Below are 22965 nucleotides of genomic sequence, written 5' to 3'. Positions count from 1 at the left end.
TACTCAGGAGACATCTGCAGCAGGGTGGAAAGTGAACCAGTAGATACATGCTGCCATCAACTGACTTTTAAACTTTTATTTAGAAGAGCCATGAGGATGAGCAGAGGGCTGGAGATGCTCTGCTATGAGGACAGACTGAGGGAGTTGAGGTTGTCCAGTCTGAGGAGACCTTACTGTGGCCTTCCAGTATCTGAAGGGGGCTACAAGAAAGCTGGGGAGGGACTTTTGAGGGTGTCAGGGAGTGATAGGACTGGGGGGAATGGAGCAAAACTAGCAGTGGGTAGATTCAGATTGGATGTTAGGAGGAAGTTGTTCCCCATGAGGGTGGTGAGAGACTGGCACAGGTTGCCCAGGGAGGTGGTGGAAGCCTCGTGCCCGGAGGTTTTGCAGGCCAGGCTGGATGTGGCTGTGAGCAACCTGCTGTGGTGTGAGGTGTCCCTGCCTAAGGCAGGGGGCTTGTAATTGGATGATCCTTGAGGTCCCTTCCAACCCTGACAATTATATAATTTAAACCAAGACTTAGAAAAGACAATTCCAAAGGGAAGGAAGTGGCAAAAGACTAAGCCAAAAAAGTCTTTAGAAAGGCAAAAAGATAAAAGAAAAAAATAATCTTGCAGCAATTTATGAAGTATCATGTGCTGCAGACAGGAACATCTCTTTCAGTTAGTGTGTTCCCCATTGTGAGTGTCTTTAGCAAGCAGAGCAGCTGAGCATGCCGTGAGAGCTGCATTTCCTTGGCTTCGGATAGGCTTTAAAGGGGGAAGACAGCCACTGAAAATAATTGCATTAAATTAACATTAACCCAAACACCCAGAAGAGGCACATCTAACTCAGAATGAGCATCTGCAAGAGATGAATAATCCTGCTCTGACTGGGCTTCAAAATCCTAAAGGAAGAAAGCTCACCTCAAACAGCATTCCCCAGGAGAGGGGAGGAGAAAGGAATGAAACATGGCCTGGTTAAAAAACATCAGTAGGTAGGAACACAAGTTGTAAAGTGATGTGGTTCCCAAAGGGCTAACATTTTTTATGGTTTATACACACATTCCTGCTCAGAAAGGACTTTGAAAATAAATCTGACTTTAAGAACTGTAAAGGAAAGAGATATGTGAGAATGTAGACATTTAAGGCAGAAAAGACCAAAACTTCAGAGAGCAGTGGAAAAAATAAGGCAGTTAGGACTGGAGTTGACTAAAAGACAGCCAGCAGTGACTGGTGGCATTCAACTGGTGGATGCACTGTACAGGAGTCCATGAGGCCCAGGGCCACACGGGCTGGGAAAAGAACAGTGTCACCAAAAAAAGGCACGTAGAATGGAGAGACACATGACAAACTCAAGGCAGCTCCTTAAACTGAAGGGGAATTTTTGCTAAGCATGGGGAGGGGAAAGGGTTATTTAAGGCATTTAAAAATGCTGAGTTACAGCACCTCTTCACTTCATCTGTGAACAGGTACCAGAAATAAGCAGTAATACTACTGGCTGGGAAGAGTAACAGAACTCCCAGCTTCTTACTCCTAGTGCCAGCTGGAAAAAAAAACCAAACCAAACAGCCTGGCCAAGCCCTTGGCTAGCTGCAGGTTGAAAGGAAGAACTAATCCACCACCTGAGGTCTGAGAAAAAGCCATGCTGGAACTTACCACCAGTCCAGCTCTAAAACTTCACCAGACCTAGTGCCTCATTAGCCACCGGCCACCTGAATTTGCATGCCTCCTCCAACTAGAGAGGAGTGACAAATTCCACCTAATAAGCAAGCCAGCATTTCAAATCAATAAACACCTCCTTTTCCCACTTCTCACATTCAGGAAAGGTTTTTTTCCCCCTCTCCTTTTCTGCATCCCTGTACAACTTAAAATATTTATGGAAAGACAGGAAAAAATAATATGAGAGCTTCAGAGTCACAGCAAAACTTGAGGACGTTTTTAGCTTCCAAAGGACTCCCTATCAAGCACATAAGACTTGCAATCCATCCTCACTGGGCAGTAAAAAGTTTCTTTTCAGTTGAGCTCCCCAATAAAGCAAGGTTTTGTAACCCTTCATCTGTATTTGTGGACCACCTGCTCAGCATTATCCCATATGGACACACAGAACTTCTTTTTATGCTTTTGTTAAGTCTCCTTCATTAGAAGCATTGCCGCCCAGTTCTGCTCTTCCATTGTGTGATCAGCAGAGGATTGTCATACAGTGCTTCACTCAGGTTTTGAAGTTTTCAGTGTTTAAAGCAAAGTGCTCCTAAATATTTTTCTTTAAAGACTCTGAAGGAAACCTGAGAGCAGCCTGAGCCTCACTCACCCAGAAGACCCTTCACGACTGCTGGCAGCAAGGCTTTGCATACAGCAAAATCACACCCTGCAGGCTTCAGAGCTGGAGTCAGGTAAGTTATGGGATGTCAGTCTCATTTTAGCACAAGTTTTAGCCTTGAGGCCTTTCATTTCAGTTCTCCTTTCCCTCATATATTTATCTAACCAATCAAATCAAAGAGCTTCCCTGCGAACAGCAGGGCCAAAGCAAAACCATCTGAAACCCCCAGCGCAGGTTTCCAGCTGTTTAAGGTTCACACTGCAGTCTGTTCTTTAACAGTTTCTGCTCCATCCAGCTTCCTGCTCCCACAAAATCTATGCAAACTTTGCATCTTTAGGACCTTTATTGCTCTGTGCTCTTGGCTGGACTCAGCTGATCATTTAAAAGGTATCAGAGGGGAAAGGGGAGGGAGAGACACAGGTCAGTGCAGGGCCCCATGCTCTTTAGCATCTTTATTGATGCTCTGGATGAGGGCATTGAGCTCGTCATCAGTAAATTTGCAGATGACACCAAGCTGGGGGCAGGATTTGATCTGCTGGAGGGTAGAGAGGCTTTGCAGAGGGACCTGGACAGGCTGGACAGAATCCAATGGGATGGCATTCAACAAGTCCAAGTGCCAGGTGCTGCACTTTGGCTACGGCAATCCCATGCAGAGCTACAGGCTTGGGTCAGAGTGGCTGGAGAGCTGCCAAACAGAGAGGGACCTGGGGGTGCTGGTTGACAGCCACCTGAATATGAGCCAGCAGTGTGCCCAGGTGGCCAAGAAGGCCAAGGGCATCCTGGCCTGCATTAGGAATAGTGTGGCCAGCAGGAGCAGGGAAGTCATTGTGCCCCTGTACTCTGCATTGGTTAGGCTGCACCTTGAGTACTGTGTCCAGTTCTGGGCCCCTCAGTTTAAGGAGGACATTGAGACACTTGAACGTGTCCAGAGAAGGGCAACAAGGCTGGGGAGAGGCCTTGAGCACAGCCCTGTGAGGAGAGGCTGAGGGAGCTGGGGTTGTTTAGCATGGAGAAGAGGAGGCTCAGGGGAGACCTCATTGCTCTCTACAACTACCTGAAAGGTGGCTGTAGCCAGGAAGGGGTTGGCCTCTTCCCTCTAGCAACCAGCACCAGAACAAGAGCACACAGTCTCAAGCTGCACCAGGGGAGGTTTAGGCTGGAGGTGAGGAGAAAGTTCTTCACTGAGAGAGTTATTTGCCATTGGAATGTGCTGCCCAGGGAGGTGGTGGAGTCACCATCCCTGGAGGTGTTCAAGAGGGGACTGGATGTGGCACTTGGTGCCATAGTCTAGTCATGAGGTCTGTGGTGACAGGTTGGACTCAATCTTCGAGGTCTCTTCCAACCTTGGTGATACTGTGATCTTGAAGGTCTCTTCCAACCTGGTTTATTCTAGTCTATAATGTCATACACACAAGCAACACAAGCTGATGCTTTTTCTAAGGGCACCAAGCTAAAAATTCAGAGAGGGGAAGGAAGGGAAACAACCCAACTTTTGATATAGGAGCTCCTCTTGTTCTCCACACCTAATACACAACATTTGGCAAGCAGAAATCCATCCTAAAGCTTTGGTGCAGAAATGCTGGAAGGACCAAGTAACACTCACACCTGAGGTTCTCTTTCATATGTGATTTCAGGTAGTATTTCCATTTCAGTGCACAAGATCTCCTTCCAGCCCCTGCAAAACATTGCACTTATGGATCAACCTTATCTTGACTGACCTCTGCAAATAATCAACTGCAGCAGGACAGGTTGGGAAGCGATCTGCTGGAGAGCAGCCCCGTGGAGAAGGACCTGGGAGTGCTGGTGGACAACAAGTTCTGCATGGGACAGCAATGTGCCCTGGGGGCCAAGAAGGCCAATGGGATCCTGAGGTGCATTAAAAGGAGTGTATCCAGCAGATCCAGGGAGGTTCTCCCCCTCTGTTCTGCCCTGGGGAGGCCACACCTGGAGTACTGCATCCAGTTCTGGGCTCCCCAGTTCAAGAGGGACAGGGATCTGCGTGAGAGAATCTAACAGAGCTACAAGGATCCTGAAGGGACTTAAGCAATGCCTTTATGAGGAGAGTCTGAGAGTCCTGGGGCTGTTTAGTCTGAAGAGGACAAGTCTGAGAAGATTGAATAAATCTTTATAAATATCTGAGGCCTGGGGGGTCAAGAGGCAGGGGACAGGCCCTGCTCACTTGCACCCTGGGATAAGACAAGGGGCAATGGATCTAAACTACAGCAGAGGAGGTTCCACCTCAACAGAAGGAACAACTTCTTCACTGTAAGGGTCACAGAGCACTGGAGCAGGCTGCCCAGAGAGGTTGTGGAGTCTCCTTCTCTAGAGACTTTCAAGAGCCATCTGGATGCATTCCTATGAGACCTGCACTAGATTCTATGGTCCTACTCCGGCAAGGGGGGGCAAGAGGTCCCCCCAACCCCTAACATCCTGTGATCCCTGAAGCACCAGTGTATAGATAGCTGCTGTTGTTCATTCTTAGATTTTCATGTTATTTGCATAGTCATTCCCACTCTGATTTAATCCTCCCTTTCACGATTGCCTAGGTCTACACAGCAAATGAGAACAGTAAATCAAGCTAAGCACTTGGCAGGCATCTACTGGTGAGGTCACAGCGAGATCCTGGAACAACACAGGCCCTCTGGTATGGAAAAGGCTCGTGGAGTTCCCATGCAGTTTCAGTAACCATCATCTGACCCAATGAGCAATGCTGAGACAGATATAGCCCCTCTGTGGAAACTGGCTGCAAACTGGGTGAACACCCAGGGAAGTGACAGAATTGGCATCCAAAGCTTCAGCACTGACGTGTCCCTAATGCAGGAATTGTGGCTACAGTGCCGAGTACAGCCAGCACAGAGCAGGGCTTTTGCACCTAGAGGCATCAAGGGAGCTCGGAGCTAGAGAGGGAGAAGTGAAGGTACAAAGTCCTCACTAAAAGCTTATCAAGTTTGATTACACAGAGAGGGCTTGATTTCTCCAATTTTCATTTTCTCTGACTGGAGGTGGGGGGGGAGGGAAGTTTTTTATGGGGTAGAGAAGTGAAGTATTGCTTAGAAAAGGTGCACTTGGCTCAAGGAGAATGACAGAAGAATTACTTAAAATGTGTTTGTGATTCATGGTGGTTCACTAGCTTCTGATGAATGCTAATGTGTTTGGGAGTGATAGAAAGGCTTGTGCAGGTGTGACAGGAACGATTAGTCAGTTATTAGTAAGCTGCTGGCTCTGCTGGCAGCCTCCCTGCTGAAGCTGTGCACTGTTATAAAGGACCTGCCAGTAACTCTCCACACGCTGCCAGAACAGTCAGGACAACAAATTATATCTGCAAACATTTCTTTCTTTCTCCTGCCTCCTTGGTAGGATTTGCAGTCAAAGCAAAGTGCTGTATGCTCAAGCCAGCGTGGCTCCTCCTCAGAAGGGAGGATAAGGAAAGAATCCAAATCAATCCAAAGCTCACTGCCTCTCCTCTCCAAGCCCTTCTCAAGGGGTGCAGCAATATGGATCTACCTCTGTGGACCAGCACACCCAGGCTGGTTTAAATTTGAACTTCATCTTGCTTTAGTGTAACTGCTCCCTCCCCTCCATCACTAACTTTACAGCAAGCAATAGAATTTTATTCTGTTAACACTCTGGGGATCTGCTCATCTCGGCTCTGAGAACTGCACTCAAGGTTTTCAAATGCCTTGCCAATTACCCTAATCACAGAATGTTAGGGGTTGGAAGGGACCTCAAAAGATCATCTATCAAGTTTAACCATGCTGACCAGATCAAAGAACATTAGGGGTCGGAAGGGACCTCCAGTCCAGCCCCCCTGCCAGAGCAGGTCACAAGGAAACACATCCAGGTGGGTTTTGAATGTCTCCAGTGAAGGAGACTCCACAACCTCTCTGGACAGCCTCACAGTAAAAACTTCTTCTTTATGTTCCCATGGAACCTCCTCTGTTTCAGCTTGCACTTATTGTCCCTTGTCCTGCCGTTGGACATCCCTGAGAAGAGCCTGGCACCATCCTCCTGACACTGCCCTGCACATCATCAGCAGGAATGAGGTCACCCCTCAAGCTCCTCTACCCCAAGCTACAGAGCCCCAGCCCCCTCAACCTGTCCTCAGCAGGGAGATGTTCCACTGCCTTCAGCATCTTTATGGCTCTACACTGGACTCTCAAGCAGTTTCCTGAGGTCCTTCTTGACCTGAGGAGCCCAACTGGACACAGTATTCCAGATGTGGCCTCAGCAGGCCAGAGTGGGGGGGGAGGAGAAGAACCTCTCTAGCCCTACTCATAACACCCCTTTTAATACACCCCAGGATGCCATTAGCCTTCTTGGCTCACAGTCATCCTGTTGTCCACCAGGAGTCCCAGGTCCTCTTCCCCAGAGCAGCTTTCCAACAGAACAGCTCCCAGCCTACCCTGACACATGAGGTGCTGATACTCAGTAGCCCCTAACACATAAGCTGAAGCAGCAGGAGGGACTTGAATTTCATTGATCTTCAGCTTTCAAGAAAACACACTATGAACCCTTAATCATAAATCAAGTCCAATCCTTAAAAGGGGACCATCCAACAGATACTTGGGAAACAAAACCCAACAGCCACCACTTTCTAAGAGCAACAACAGAAACAGCAGCTTGCAGAACCAAGGAGCAGCCCAGTGTTGGCTCTGGGCACCACTGCTGCTGAGGCACCCAAAGGGCCACAGCACAAAGCTCAGCCCTGCACACCTGAGGCACCCAAAGGGCCACAGCACAAAGCTCACCCCTGCACACCTGAGGCACCCCAGGGCTGCACCACAAAGCTCACCCCTGCACACCTGAGGGACCCAAAGGGCCACACCACAAAGCTCACCCCTGCACACCTGAGGCACCCAAAGGGCCACACCACAAAGCTCAGCCCTGCACACCTGAGGCACCCCAAGGGCCACAGCACAAAGCTCACCCCTGCACACCTGAGGCACCCAAAGGGCCACACCACAAAGCTCAGCCCTGCACACCTGAGGCACCCAAAGGGCCACAGCACAAAGCTCAGCCCTGCACACCTGAGGCACCCCAGGGCCGCAGCACAAAGCTCAGCCCTGCACACCTGAGGCACCCCAAGGGCCACAGCACAAAGCTCAGCCCTGCACACCTGAGGCACCCAAAGGGCCACACCACAAAGCTCAGCCCTGCACACCTGAGGCACCCAAAGGGCCACACCACAAAGCTCAGCCCTGCACACCTGAGGCACCCAAAGGGCCACAGCACAAAGCTCAGCCCTGCACACCTGAGGCACCCAAAGGGCCACAGCACAAAGCTCAGCCCTGCACACCTGAGGCACCCAAAGGGCCACAGCACAAAGCTCAGCCCTGCACACCTGAGGCACCCAAAGGGCCACAGCACAAAGCTCAGCCCTGCACACCTGAGGCACCCAAAGGGCCACAGCACAAAGCTCAGCCCTGCACACCTGAGGCACCCAAAGGGCCACACCACAAAGCTCACCCCTGCACACCTGAGGCACCCAAAGGGCCACAGCACAAAGCTCACCCTTTCCACAGGAGGGAAGTGACAATTTTTATAGCACAGTGGATTTCTCAAATTAAGTAATCCCAAATAATCCACATGTGCCTTAATTTCTTAGCCACACAAAATTCTCAGGATCAAAGGTCGGTGGAATGACATGAAAACCATTCACCCAGACTTGATCATGAGCACAGCCATGTGCCTGTGCCCAACCAGAGCTCCCAATTAAGTCTGCAGAAACCTGCTTTCCATCTACAGTTTAATGGCAAATTTCTTAATGGCCTCAACCATTTACAAAAGACACCAAAAAAGGCAAAATCAGCAAAGCCTCTGCTGCCCTGCTGTGCTGCCACACTGCATGTTTGCACACACATGCAAGGATGCAAAAGCCAAATATTTTGATGAAAAGAATGCTGCTTGAACACAAATTACAACCTCTCATCTCCTAAACAGAAACAAACCCCATCTTCATAGGAAGACTTTGCAAGCTGTTCAGAAAGCAGCTATTGTCAGAAGCATAGCTGCATAAGATGCTTCCCACTCAGCTGCTCTGCCCCAAGCATTTCTTTCCTCCATTATTATTCATGTCTGCACTGCAAAACCAAAAAGAGTATGACCCATATCTGTGCTGGTTTGTGCAGAATCAACAGGGTGACTTACAAAAGCCAACAGAGCTTAAGTGCATCTTTAATTGTAATTTAATGGGAACAAGAAGCCTTCCTGTCTTCACACCCACCCTCCCACCTTAAAAGACCCAGAATAATCTAGGATTGGCCTTAAAAGCTCAAGAGCTTCCTAGCTCAAGAGCTTCCTTACTCCCACTGCAGCCTTATGGTAGACAACTCACAACACTGCCTGCTGAACGCTCAAACTCTGCAACAGCAGACAGAAGGATGGGAAGAAAGAAGGGGGGGGGGAAAATGAACACAAAGAAGCTACCTCCAAGTGATGGATTCTGAGAAAGCAGCCAACTTGCACAGCTCCTGACGCATGCAACAAGCCCAGTTGCAAGATGATTTCATTATGCACCCCCAGGGGATGCAAAGGTGGTTTAGGAACCTGTCATAGTCCTGGCCCTGCACCCAGCTGGACAATATAGTATGTAAAATAAGGGACCCTTAAAGCTGTGGAGGAGTGAGATGTTGCTGGGGAACAACCACCTGTTGTGCACCATTATAGATCACTCTTCCATCCTTCAGAGTGTCATTCACAGGTAACAACAGTCCAGCAACATTCAAACTCAATTCCCATCTCTCTGACAGACTTCAGTTTATGTGGCTGAGTCAGGAGAAAAAAAACCCAAAACAAAACCAAACCCAAAACACGATTCTCTCTCACACTGATTTAAAACACTGGACTAAAACACCAGTGATCACCAATTCCCTGTTTTAGCCTTACCTTGCCTAAATAAAGACAGTCTCCCTCTCCTCCCGTTTTCAGTCCTGATAATGCTTTCCTCCTCTGCTTTGCTTCTCTTTTCTCCTTCCTTTAACCTTATTCTGCCACTGTCAAAAGTTCCAAGGCACATGAATGATTTGTTCAGCCACTGCTCTGCAATGCCAAGCTCTGCCTTTCACCAACAGTCTTGGGATACCCCCTCCAACCCTTCCTAAACTGTACTCCTTTCTTTCAAGTGCAGCATTTTCTGTTGTGCCAGAGGCCAGGAAGGCTCCTGGCAGTACAGCTCTGACAAAAAGCCTCCAACTGAACAATCTCTTATTTTTTGTGGTGAGAGCAGATAAGGAAGTCCAAACCATGGTTTTTTTTAAAAGAATACAAAAAGGAGTGCTGCTGGCATTGTCGGGTTTTAACTAAGCACAGAGAAATCTTATCACAGTATCAATATCACACAGTATCACCAAGGGTGGAAGAGACCTCAAAGATCAAGTCCAACCTGTCACCACAGACCTTATGACACCAAGTGCCACGTCCAATCCTCTCTTGAATACCTCCAGGGACAGTGACTCCACCACCTCCCTGGGCAGCACATTCCAATGGCAAATGACTCTCTCAGTGAAGAACTTTCTCCTCACCTCCAGCCTAAACCTCCCCTGGCACAGCTTGTGACTATGTCCTCTTATTCTGATGCTGGCTGCTAGAGAAAAGAGACCAACCCCTTCCTGACTACAAGCACCCTTCAGGTAGTTGTAGAGAGCAATGAGGTCACCCCTGAGCCTCCTCCTCTCCAGGATAAACAACCCCAGCTCCCTCAGCCTCTCCTCACAGGGCTGTGCTCAAGACCTCTCCCCAGCCTTGTTGCCCTTCTCTGGACACGTTCAAGTGTCTCAATGTCCTTAAACTGAGGGGCCCAGAACTGGACACAGTACTCAATCTTCCACCAGTAGGAGGAGGGCGAGTTCCTCATACCTACAGAAAGATACTCCACAGAAAAGGAGGAAAAGTCATCACCCTGTGGATCTCACCTATCCACAGATGTAAATAACACTCCAGTAATTCTACCCTGCTACTGCAAAAGCCAATAGTGAGGCCAAATGCTCAGATATCTGCTGGTCATTCTCAATACCACCTTGCTTTGCTTCTGACAAGCAGAGGTGTTCCAGCCCTTGGGCCAACTTTGCTCCAACAGCCCTGTCCTTCTTATGATGGGGACATGAGAACTGGACACAGTATTCAAGGTAGGGTCTCAGAAGAGTGGAGTAAAAGGGGCAGAGTCACATCTCTTGACCTGCTGGCCACACTCCTCTCAACGCACCTAAGTGTTTTTAATAATCTGGGACACATTTCTCCCGAAGTTTATCTTCAAGAAGAGTTTCCCATCTCATTTAGTCTGCATACCAAAGGACAATGCACACAGACACACACACATAAACCCACACAACTCTTTCCCAGTGGCCACTACTGGCAATAGGGTTAGGTACAAACCTAACTAATGCCCAAGTAGCCCAACTCAAATGAGGCCGCTGCAAACAGAGCGGGATGACGACACCAGAAGATGCAGACAGTGTTTTATGAGCTCTTCTAACGGGGTGATTCCTACTACTTCTTACCAGAATTGGCACTATGTGGCACATGTGAATCCTCCTTCCTGCAAGAACACTACTGGCACTGAAGCCCTGCAGAGCAGCTGTCCCAAGGACACACTCCGTTAGGACCCAGCCTTTAGCTAGAACCATAGAATCACTTAGGGCGGAAGAGACTTTTAAGATCAATTCCAATCACCAACCTAGCACTGCCAGGTTACCACTGAACCATGTCCCTCAGCACCACAACTGCACCTCTTAAATACCTCCAGGGATGGCATCTCTACCTCTTCCCTGGGCAGCCTGTTCCAGGGCTTGGAAACCCTTTTGGTGAAGTTTTCTAAACTCTAACCTAAACCTCCCCTGGCACAACCTCAGGCCATTTCCTCTTGTCCTGTCACTTGGAGCATGAGACCAACACTCACCTGTCTACTGGTTGTAGAGAGCCCTAAGGTTTCCCCTCAGCCTCTTTTTCTCCAGCCTAAACAATCCCAGTTTCCCCAGCTGCTTTTTATAAAAGCCATGCTCTAGACCCCTCACCAGCTACCTGATGCAAAGACTGCAACTACATCCTTCCAGTGCCCAAGCAGTGCTCACAATGCCTCTCTTCCATCGGGTTAAAACTACACAGCACCACAATTACCATCACAGGTCCCTGAAGCAGTACCTGCAGCAGAACACATCACTCAGCCACTCTCTGAATTCAAGAGCAGGACATCCGTGGCCTGCAGACGGCACTGACTCAAGATTTACTATTTGCAAGTTAAATTAGAACTGCTGCTGGTTTCCTAAATGACTCCAAATTGCTGGCCTGAGAAGCTACCTCCCTCTTCAATCCGTATCCGCAGCTGGAGCTTCTTTGTTAGAGCGTCGACAGGGCACACTCTAAAGGGGGGCCCTCCCACTTTGAATTTCAATAGGTCAAGAGAGAAAAGCCTCAAGACAGGAAAGCAAGGCTTATCCCCTTAGTCAGGCTTATGGGGACCGGTGAACACGGCAAGAACAATTAGATGGCAACAAAACGATCCGCGGGTTGACTTAGGTTTGATTTTCTAGGCTAGCTTGGTGGTTCTCTAGTCACCGAATGTAGGCAGGCAGGGCTGACTGCTTTTTCCCTTCTGCTGCTGCTCCTTTAACTACAGAAAAAGTAGCCCAAATTGTCCAAAACTAACTCCTTACTATCTCTGGAGTCAGGTGAATAGTCTTACATGACTTGAGCAATAAATAAATAAAATTTTAAATCATCTCAAACCCTCCTGTTTTCATTTGAACTTACACACCACCGCCACTGACTTGTGAATGTTTTGATCCCCGCAGCACACGAGCCAGGAAACCCAATTTGAAATTCCAGTGCAAATAGCCCAAGAGCATTTTATCTGTGTGTCTTGCTTTAAACTAGAACTCCAAATTATGGAGATGATTTTCTTCCCTTCTCCCTCTGCAAACATGTCTCCTTTATCACAAAGTGTTTTCTGACTCATTGGCAGCTGCAGGGGATGAAGGCTTTGAAACCTTTACCTCCCAGAAAACCACCCCAACAGGGCACAAGGCTGCTGACTCTTGTTGTTACACAACCACACAAGCTCTTCCAACAATCTAGCTTTATAAGGTAGCTAGAAGGGGGAAAAAGAAACACACAGAGGTTATTTTTGGCAGGTCAAGAAATAAAAGCCCAGGCCAGGGCATATTAGAAGAGTTCATGAAAGATGCTGTACGAGCTGCATCCCAAGGCTAACCCAAGAAACAATCTGAAATCATCAGCATTTTATATACAGAGGGAAGAAAAGACACAGAAGCTCCAACAGGGTCAAGTCCAAATGAGAAGAAAGGCTGAGAGCAGCAGACATCTTTTTTCCCTTGCCACATTTTATACCTTCTGTAAAAAAAAAGAGTTTCATGTTTTGTAGCAAAAAATGAATTTATCTAACTCTTTCCAAAAGGATCCCATAAATTGGCCTAACAGTTACAATTCCTTGGTACTTTTGATCACTATTTGGGCCATTTTTCACACCCCTTTCTGCAACTGGCACTAGGCTGTCAAATCTTTAATTGCTTGCCACAGATATGGTTGAAATGTCATTAAGTAGTCCAAAGTAGAGAAGATCTTACATTTTCTTTCAGCTTTGTAGGCTTTTTAGTGGGCTGGATCTCTCCTTCCTCCCCTCATTTACCATCTTCTCCTGAGCAGTCAACCACCACCACACCAAACATTCTCTTTTGCTCTCCTCTGGAAGCTCTCACTTGTTTTCTGCCTTACTTTTTTTCCCTCAGGAAAAGATTAAGCACAAGAAACTTGAATGCATATTTACAGAAGAGGCTATAGACCTCTATACAGCACAGCTCAGAATTAGATTACCATGTCTAGACCTGAATGCTGGTAGCTTGGTGAGCAGAAGAGATGTCAGAGTATGTGTGAAGAGGGATAGTGGGAGGTGAGGTGAAAAGGTTGATAGGAGGAATGTACTTGGACCACAGGGGGTAGAGCCTCAACAGATGAGTGCCCTGGTGCTTGAAGGGAGAGAAGGAAGCGGGAAAAACACACACCAATACTCCAGTATTTTAAAAGCCCAGTGAGCAAGGCTTATATTAAATAGCCGTTCCAGAAGGCAAGGACCCATCCTTACCTCTGGGGATTTTTTTTTCAGTTGGTTTGGCTCACTTATTTAAAAAGTCTGTCCAAGAATCCATGCTCTGAGCCAACACTCATCAAGTTTCATTTTCCAGCTGAAGCCATGACTGTTGGTATGAAAACTAAGGTAGAATTGTATTCCAGACAGCAAAAGCAATAGAAAAGACCATATTTGAATGTAACAAATACACGCACTGGCACCAAGAGTAAAAACTGTATCATACCAACCTGTGACATGGACATTTTTATCCTTTTCCTATTAGGGAAGGAATGGGCAAATCAAGTTCATTGTCTGGCCAGGGAGTCTTAAGTGAATAGTTTCAAATTCCTCATGCCCCCACCTCAGCAGATTACCATCCCTCTTAAAATACGAGGCAGCCCTTTCAAGAGTCACCCCCACTATGGTCACTCTGGCAAGACTGACCAAAGCATCATAGAATGGTCTGGGTTGGAAAGGACATCCAAAGGTCAAGTCCAACCCTCTCTGCAGTAAGCAGGGGCATCCACAAATATACAGCAAGTTGCCAGCCTGGACAGGCAAAAGCCTGAACCACTGACCTGAGACATCCCTCACACTTCTGCTGGGCTACACAATACATGGGCTAAAGGAAAAACAGACAAGCAAGATTTTTCACTTCAGCTACAAATTCAAGCACCATCTTTCATGTACTTAAGAACATATGAATAGTTAGCTTAGACAGTTTCATATCTACAGAGGAAAGTGTTAAAAACAACCACATTCCATAGAAGCTTACTGAAATGAGACTTTTGATAAACTCTTTCCATCACCCCAGAACACAGCAAAATTGGATTTATCTATGTTTTCTTCTAAATTACAGTTCATTCTCCTATTTGCACAAGATTTAATCAGAGAAGGCTCCCAGGAGACCTAATTGTGGCCTTGCAGTATCTAAAGGGAGTTACAAGAAAGCTGGGAAGGGAATTTTGAGGGGGTCAGGGAGTGATAGGACTGGGGGGGATGGAACAAAACTAGGAATGGGGAGATTCAGATTGGATGTGAGGAAGAAGTTGTTCCCCATGAGGGTGGTGAGAGACTGGCACAGGTTGCCCAGGGAGGTGGTGGAAGCCTCATGCCTGGAGGTTTTGAAGGCCAGGCTGGATGTGGCTGTGAGCAACCTGCTGTAGTGTGAGGTGTCCCTGGCCATAGCAGGGGGGTTGGAACTGGCTGATCCTTGAGGTCCCTTCTAACCCTGACAATTCTGTGATTCTGTACACATCTCCTCTTCCTACATAAGAAGTCAGCATCAGCAGAAATACACACACACAGAGCACACTCACTACTTGCAGCATGTGCATGGTCACAGAAAGTCAACTACATGCCTAATCTTCTGTAAGTTTCCAACAGACTAAATAGGAGCCCTGCCTCTTCCCTTCAACTGAAGGAGGAAGGCTGCTGCGAATTATTTCATAGAATTGTTTCAGTTGGAAAAAACTTCAAAGATCATTGAGTCCAACTGTCAACCTAAGACCACCACGGCCATTAAACCATGCCCTGAAATGCCACATCCACATGCTTCTTGAGCACTAGGATGTCATTCATGCTGACTTACTGAGCAGTTCTCTACGCCACAGAATCGCTATTATAAACTGATTTCAAAGACTTGCTGGTGTGCACTAGTAAGACAAGGAACAACAGGTACAAGCTTGAACATAGAAGATTTCACCTCAACATGGGGAGGAACAACTTTACAGTGAGGGTAACAAAGCCCTGGAGCAGGCTGCCCAGAGGAGTTGTGGAGTCTCCTTCTCTGGAGACTTTTTCAAGCCCACCTGGATGCATTCCTGTGCAGACTACCCTAAGTGATCCTGCTTTGGCAGGGGGATTGGACCTGATGATCTCCAGAGGTCCCTGCCAACCTCTAATGTACTGTGATAACCATTTATTCTGGAAGAGTTGCCTAGAACCCAACTAGTTATGTTAGTAGCTTTTCAAGTTATTTCTGGTCTAAATGTATGTGTGAGGAACCACAATAATTTATGCTTGTGGGAGCTGTTTTGGTTACATGAGAGAGTGAAAGCTCTTTGATAGTTGAGATATTTGAGCCTGTTGTCACATCCTGCATATCCTTCCTCGTCTCAACTTCAAAACGTTGGAGGTATTTGATACCCAGGTTGTCAGCTTCACACACTGAATAGGAGACAAAGTCATAGAATTGTCAGGGTTGGAAGAGACCTCAAGGATCAGCCAGTTCCAACCCCCCTTGCCATGGGCCAGGGACACCTCACACTACAGCAGGTTGCTCACAGCCACATCCAGCCTGGCCTTCAAAACCTCCAGGGAGGAGGCTTCCACCACCTCCCTGGGCAACCTGTGCCAGTCTCTCACCACCCTCATGGGGAACAACTTCTTCCTAACATCCAAGTCCACATGGAGCACTTTGTCCATGCTCACACACATTCCCTGATTTACAAAAAGCTCTGGAAAACTAAAACATCTTCAAGCAACCACCTTCTGCTGTATTAAAGGATGGTGGGTTAATGCCATCACATCTCCAGCATCTGAAGTTCTCTAAGAGTCAGTGACCCATCCTCCCTTTCAGCTGAAGCAAGTTGAACAAGAAAGAAAGAAGAAAGCCACATATCATATGTGTTCATGGAGCTGATAAAATTAATTCCTGGCTCTGATGATACAGAATGTCAGAGACTTTTACCCTTCATTTGCCACCATAGGTTAGGGCTGTCCAATAAACACTTTGAGCTGAAGACTTCAGGAGAACACAGCAGGTGATAAGCTCTGGACTGAAGTGTGTTTCTTGAAAAACTTAGATTATTTAACTGATGAATACTCTAAGGGAAAGTATTTAAGGACTGGACAGAGCCAGAGAAACCCATAGAGTTGGGAGAAATAAATGCATCAAGGATCAAAGAAGATACCAAGGTAGAGGTGGCAAGCATGCAAGAAGAAACTACAAGGAGCACCTCACTTTGAAAATTAACAAACAAATAAGGAAAGCAGAAGCAAAACAAGAAAACACACACAGCTAGGACACAGCTATTATTTTGCAATAGCTCTCTGTTTTCTTATTGCCCCCCACCCCCTTCAGCCTCCTCATCGAGGAGAATGTTTCACCAGCATTTTAAAATCAACAGAATTCAATCTGAAAGGGGAAACCTTCTCCCTCAGTGTTGACTGGCAGTTTCCATTCCCTCCCTTGTGCTAGTGCTAGCTCCTGTGGAGTTCTGCAGTGTTATTTGACTGTAATTGAAACACAGCAGCAGGGAGAATTATGCCCTCTAAGAACAGGTAGCTTATCACATTTGCCTAATATCTCCAATTCTTCCAGTATCTTCAGTTCTCAAGTTCACTGGGAATGTACCAAAGTGGGTTCATTTGTACATAAACTAAAAACATTTTTCTAAGGGGACCCTCACCAGCATCGGCCTCAAGTCTTCTTCATAGTGCAATTTACTGCTGAACAGAAAAATGGTTTGTCCATCACTTCCATGTTTTCACTACTGGCTTCCCCCTCCTAGCAGTCACTGCAAGCGAGCCTACTGCAGCCCCCTCCAATACTCACAAAGGAAACCTCCCAGCGGGAGAAATGTATCAAAACGTTTTCAAGTGTTTGCAAACAAGCACCATGCATGTCACTGTTCACCTCCTAAGCACAAGCCACTGCTTTACAAGCCAATCCCCCCAGCAGACTGAGAAATGAGTAGCTTGCTGATGGGTACCGCAGTACCACACCTGGCACCTGCCACTTAGTGTCTGCCCATGAGTCCACCTCTGCCAGGTCTGAAATGGCAGAAACACATTAAGAAGAAACACATTAACCATCCCCCATGGCATGGGCTGCTCATTAATATTCCTCTGAAGTGTTAACAGTGATCAGAAAACCGAGGAGACTAGCAGAAAGGTGCTGACATTATCAGCCTCTCATGTGCCTCACAACACTTCCAATAATGAGAGTTTAAACCACAAACCCCAAATCCTTGCAAGCAGCTTGATGCAAAAGTGCTGACTGAAAGAAGCTTCCCAATTTGGTGATTATTCTTCCATTCATCTCTGTACCACCATATGCAAGCAGTTTATTTTATGTGAAGTGTCACAGATGTATTATCACCTCTTATGATCTGTACTATCAACTGCCTGCCAACATACTGGCTTCTGCCAATTGCTTTTAGTTTGCCTTCTCCTTTTCCAGTGTTCTAATTGGAGGGGGGGGGGGGTGAAGGGGAAAAAAAAGGCAGGGAGGGTGGTGTTAAAAAAAAAAAGCCTGAATCCAGTAGAAAGAAAATGATCCAAGAGCCTTTAAACAGTTGTGCTGCTAAATTGACACAAGTTTAACAACGTGTACTTGGCACATTCCTCTTGCCACGAATACAAGAACCTTTTTCTAAAGAGAAAGTCATTCAAAGCAGGGAAATCTTTTAAAGATACAGCACAGGCCTTACATACACAGTGGTGGTTTGATGGCTGCTACAAAGCCATTTCTAGTCACAAGTGTTCAGACCACAAAGACTTCATGACTGCAAGGAAAAAAACCCCTTTCTGAAGTCTCCTCTGTAATAGGATAATGACTGAACAGGGAGGTAAAGCCAACCAACTCATTCTCCTCAAAGCTGTACCTTCAGGAGAGTACAGGGATGCAGCAGAGGAGAAAGTCTACCAAAGCCAAGTGTTAACTATGCAGAGAAATCAACCAGAAGAGGCTAGAGTACTTTGGCTTGCTCCAAGGGCAGGTGATGCTTTCCAGTCTCCAGGGTCCCCAAAAGCCCATCGTCTTCTATAATCACTTTAACAAAAGGGGACACTGCACATTCATACCACAGCACAACAAAGAGGGCTCTTAAACTTTAAAGGGACCATTTATTTTGAGGGAATAGATAAACAGAGTTACAAGTCAAGAGGAAAATTCTAGTCAGTGGCTCCATCTAAGTCACAAGCAAATCCTTATCTGGGAATCACAGAGATGGAAACGCTGTGGTTGGCCATATATCAAAAAGAGGAGAAGCCTGTTATTGGAACAGGAGGGACACTGCATGCCAGTGTGCAGGTGCACAGGCAGGGATCTAGAGAAAGCTTTTCCTACTTACAGTTAAATCTATAGATATTAGCTTCTGACCGCACCACATACAGTAGCACAAGATGACAGCCACACATCTTATACATGAACAAGGAAGCCCTGCTCCCTGTGTATCAAGGTGGGCAACACAAACTCACAGCCCAGCTCCACTTTGCAGGCTGAGTACTGTGACCAAGCACATTTATGAGCCCAAACCTTCTAATCAAAGGGACTTCTGCTAGGTAGAAGGAAAAACAAAGAGCGGAAGGAAGGGTGGAGCAGCACGTTACTCTTGATCTGCAACTCACTGCAGATCAACATCACTGTCAGGAAGTGCAACGGACACAGCAGTGTTTCAGCAACAGTTACACCTTTGTGCAGCATACCAAGCTTTCCTAGGGTAAAGGGGCATGAAGAAAAAAACACTTCTTAAGACAATCTATGCAATATGTTGCACCTGAACAGCGTGGAAACAAAAGCATCTGCTTTTAAGAGCATGCATAGGCAGGTTATGTAATAATGACTACTGAACTGCAGGTGTGCTCAGTGACCAGAGAAGACTACAGCAGAATAAGGAGGCAAGAACTTTTCCTATCCCCTCATCAAAACCCACCTGAACTGTACACCTGTGAAGTTTTTCCTGGCATACAGAGAAGGGAAAATATCCAAATGGTCAGTACAGCAACCAGTCCTTCCCACCCCTCCCATTCTTCATTAAAAAGTGATCCTCAGACAGTTGACACTCAAAAGCAAATCTGCAAGCTACATAGAAGACGAGCATGCTAGACTGCACAGCGAGCTTCAAACAGGTTACAAAGAGAGACCAAAAGATGTCAACTACCCCTATGTAACCTCCATGAACAAACTGGGAATCAGGTACACCTCTAGACTGGTCCAATCACCCACTCAGATCCACAGACTGCAGTGGCAGACTCTCTCAACAATACCCATGTCACGTTGTGCCAATGCTTTATCCATATTAATCCTTATTTTCTCTGGCTGCTGAGTTTTTAGAAGTTGCTGCAGCCCTTTGAACAGCTTTCTAACATGTGTGTTAATGGGTATCAACAGGGACTTCTATTAGTAAACTATCCTCCTCCTTACCTAGTTAAGGCATCAGATTAGGTCTATAGCACCTACTTGTATACGTAAAAAAAAGGGGAAGGGGGATGGGGATCAGAGAAAAAAAGTCAAAGGCAGCAAACTCACAGCTTAACTGGAAGAACTTTATGGAAATTCAAATGTATTTTTCTTTACTGTGAAATACTCTGCATAAGTCACTCAATCAAGCAGGAATGACACAGAAAGAATGGGACTAGTGTGAACAATGAACGATCCATAAATGTCTCCAAGATTATATAACCGGGGATGAGACAGCATGCGTGTGTGTGCATTTGGGGGAAAGCAGGAGAAGGAGCCAAAGGGAAGAGGAGGAAACAGTGTCCTCAGTTACAGATACAGGGCTCTGCACAGTTCTTAGTCAATTTCTCCCTCTTCGCGGAGGATAAAAGATTTTAACCGGAGGCAATCAGGCAGCCGAGGGACAAAAGCAAAAGAAAACCCAGCTGTTTATAAATGTGCTTCACAACATCCCTCGCTGAAACCGCACCATAGCTGCTGGTTCATGAAATCCGGCTCGCAGGCAACCACGTTTATACTACAGCAATTAACACCCTATTATTATCATTGGCACTCTCCGTGCACTTGCTGCACACTCTGAGCCTTGCCAGGTCAAGAGGGATTCTTATCAAGTTAACAACAAAACGTTGCCGATTTGAAATGTACTCACTGTTATTTTTCAGGAACTCCTATGTTTACTTTACACCATTCCCGGGGGAGAGCTGGACAGTCGTACGAGTTCTGCAAGGAAAAGATATTCAAAATAAACTTTGTAAAGGCTTCCAGCCAAGCAACTTTGAAACCGTAACTTTCTGGACCCGCTACCCACTTGCTTTACAAGACAGCGCACCGCGGCTTTGCGTAACCGCCACCCACATGTCAGAACAACCATTTCAGCCGAGATCCGTCAGCTGTTTCATCACTTCTCTGAGCCCAAGCTTAGGAAGAGGCAAGCACACGCACCCCCCACATCCCACCCGAAGCTCTTCAAGGCCAGGTAGGGAGCCCCGCAGGCGGCGGCTGGGTACCAGCGCCGAGCCGAGAGCCCAGCGGGCTGCAAGGATGCACTTGCTTCAAAGTTGAGGCTTCTGCTGCCGAGCGGCTCCGGCGGCCGTGCGGACACTTGCTGCGGAAGCAACCTCTCCCCCAGGCTGACCCACGCGGGACATGCCGGGGCCTCCCGCCCTCCCGGCCACTCGCCGCCGCCAAGTGTCGCGCCGGTCCCGCCGAGGCCCCGCCACGGCTCACTCACTCATCCCCCCCTGCCCCGGGCGCCCGGAGGTGCGCGGCCCCCGCTCGCTGCTCCTCACCAGCGGCCTCCGACCACCAGGAGCAGCCGGCGCGGGCAGGGCCGCCCGGGGCACAGAAGGAGCTGCGGAGGTAGGGGATAGGCAGCGGGAAGGAGGCCGTAGCGGAGAAGGAGGAGGCGGCGCTGCGGAGAGCGCCGGACGGCTGTAGCAGGAGCGGCGGCGGGCCGGCGGAGAGGGCAGGGCGGCGGGAGGAGCCGCTATGCTATGCGAGGCGGGCCGGGCCACCCCCTCCCCGCCAGCAGCCGCCGGCCGAGGCCCCGCCGCACTGACAAGCACGAGGCTGCGCTTCCTCTGCGCTTCTTCTTCCTCACGGCGACCGCCGGCCGCTCCCTCCAGTTGTCCCCCGCTCCGCCCGGCACCAGCTCCGCCGGGGACCGGCTGCCAATGCCCGCCGCGGGCAGGTGCGGAGCTCCCCGGCCGCCTGCTCGCCCCATCCCGCTCCTCCTCCGCGACTCCCCACATCACACTGGCCACCAGCTCCGCGGCTCGCCTACCTCCCAGGGCGGGCAGCACCGACCCTGCCTCGAGGACCGGCGGAGCAGCTTAGCCACCCCAGCGCCACCGCTGCTGCCTCGGTGTGCTGCGCTGCCCCTGGCGCTATCCCATCCCGGGGCACTCGGCAGCTCCCCACCACCGTTCTCACTTCCTCTTCCTTCCTCCTGCTGGCCGCGCCACGACGTGCAGCCCCGGGCCGGCCGTCGCTGCAGAGGGGGTCCCGCGGCTCAGGAGCACCTGCGGACGGGGGGGATACCTGTCTGGTTCCCCCCTCCACCTCGACCAGCTCTCGCTGCTCGATGCGGCTGGTGCCCTTCCTCCGGCAGTTCCTACACTACAGCAAGCATCTACTGCGCGTCCGAAGCGAGCCCAGCCAGGGCTGGGACGTTCCGCTCCTCGCCCCAAGTCGGAGAGGGCACAGCCGGGAGAGGGCGGCAGCGCCCACGCTTTGCTCCGGCCCGACCGACCTACCGCCCACGGGTACCGGCTCCCACCTTGGCCGGTATTCCAAACACCCCGAGATCCCTTATAGCCAGCGAGAGTGCCCGGCCCATGACTTTGGCTCCCTAGGAGAGTGGAGTGTCATACAACATCAGCTTAGAAGGGACCTGAAGTATCAGCCCATCCTACCTTTTCAGACCTGTTCTAAGTGGCTCTCTCCTCCATCTGCTGCCTCAGGGGCTCTTAATTTCAATCTACCTTTATGTTCTTACCCCCTCACATGCCCTTTCACTGTTCTCCTGATTAGCCGTCTCCACCTGCTCTCCCCACCCTAATTTCACAAACAGAAGACCATAAAATGGTGGGTTCTATGCAGCTGAAAACCCTTAAGCTCATAAGATGCAGGCTTCAGAGAGTTATGTGAAGCGGTAAACAGATCCTGAGAGCAAACAGCCTTCAGAAACGATCACAGAAACGTTCAGGTTAGAAAAGACCTTCAGGATCACCAAGTCCAACCCAGAACCCTACTCTACAAGGGTCACCCCTAAACCAGAGCCCCAGGCACCACATCCAAAGTACCTTTAAACACATCCAGGGTTGGGGACTCAACCACCTCCCTGGGCAGCTCATTCCAATCCCTGACCACTCTTGCTGGGAAAAATGTTCCATACTGTCCAGACTGAACCTACCCAGTGGCAGCTTGAGGCCATTCCCTCTTATTCTATCACTAATTACCTATGAGAAGAGACCAGCAGCAGCTTCTCCACAATATCCTGTCAGGGAGTTGTAGACAGCAATGAGGTCTCCTCTCAGCCTCCTCTTTTCCAAACTAACCATCCCCAGCTCCTTCAGTTGCTCTTCATCAGATTTATTCTCCAGGCCCTTCCCAGCTTCCTTGCCCTCCTCTGCCCTGGCTCCAGCACCTCTCTTGTATTCAGATGCCCGAATCTGGACACAACACTCCAGGTGTGGCCTCCCCAGAGCCTCCAATACAGTCATTTCTTGAGATCTTCCCCTACTCAAATTTGGATCTGATGCCCACAGACTAGGACCAGAGAACCTCTCATGGTAGAGCAGTGCAGCTCTCCTGCTGGAAGAACTCTCTCCTCTCTACTTTCCTTTGTAACTCATGCACTTGTGCCTGGAGAGCAAAGGGTTTCCATCTCGCACTCCTATTG

General features: G+C 48.5%; 1 protein-coding gene across 3 annotated transcripts in view; it reads right to left on the bottom strand.

Moving 5' to 3' along the window:
- The window catches only part of ELMO1 (engulfment and cell motility 1), a 405265-nt gene extending 383551 nt beyond the window's left edge, over positions 1-21714 (bottom strand). For 2 of the 3 annotated variants that reach the window (XM_068152729.1, XM_068152731.1), the window contains exons 1-2: positions 20852-21001; positions 20212-20282 (exon numbers count right to left, since the gene is read on the bottom strand). The gene's annotated coding sequence lies outside the window, so the exon portion shown is untranslated. Of the gene's footprint in view, positions 1-20211; positions 20283-20851; positions 21002-21345 lie in introns of those variants that run through there. The other variant, XM_068152730.1, reaches the window with a different exon arrangement.
- Between the last annotated feature and the right edge of the window lie 1251 nt (positions 21715-22965).

This window comes from Melanerpes formicivorus, unplaced genomic scaffold, assembly GCF_026170545.1.
Source record: "Melanerpes formicivorus ecotype bairdi unplaced genomic scaffold, bMelFor1.0.p_v2 SCAF_24, whole genome shotgun sequence".
Lineage (NCBI taxonomy): Eukaryota > Metazoa > Chordata > Aves > Piciformes > Picidae > Melanerpes > Melanerpes formicivorus.
This window is presented reverse-complemented; position numbering and strand designations above follow the sequence as displayed.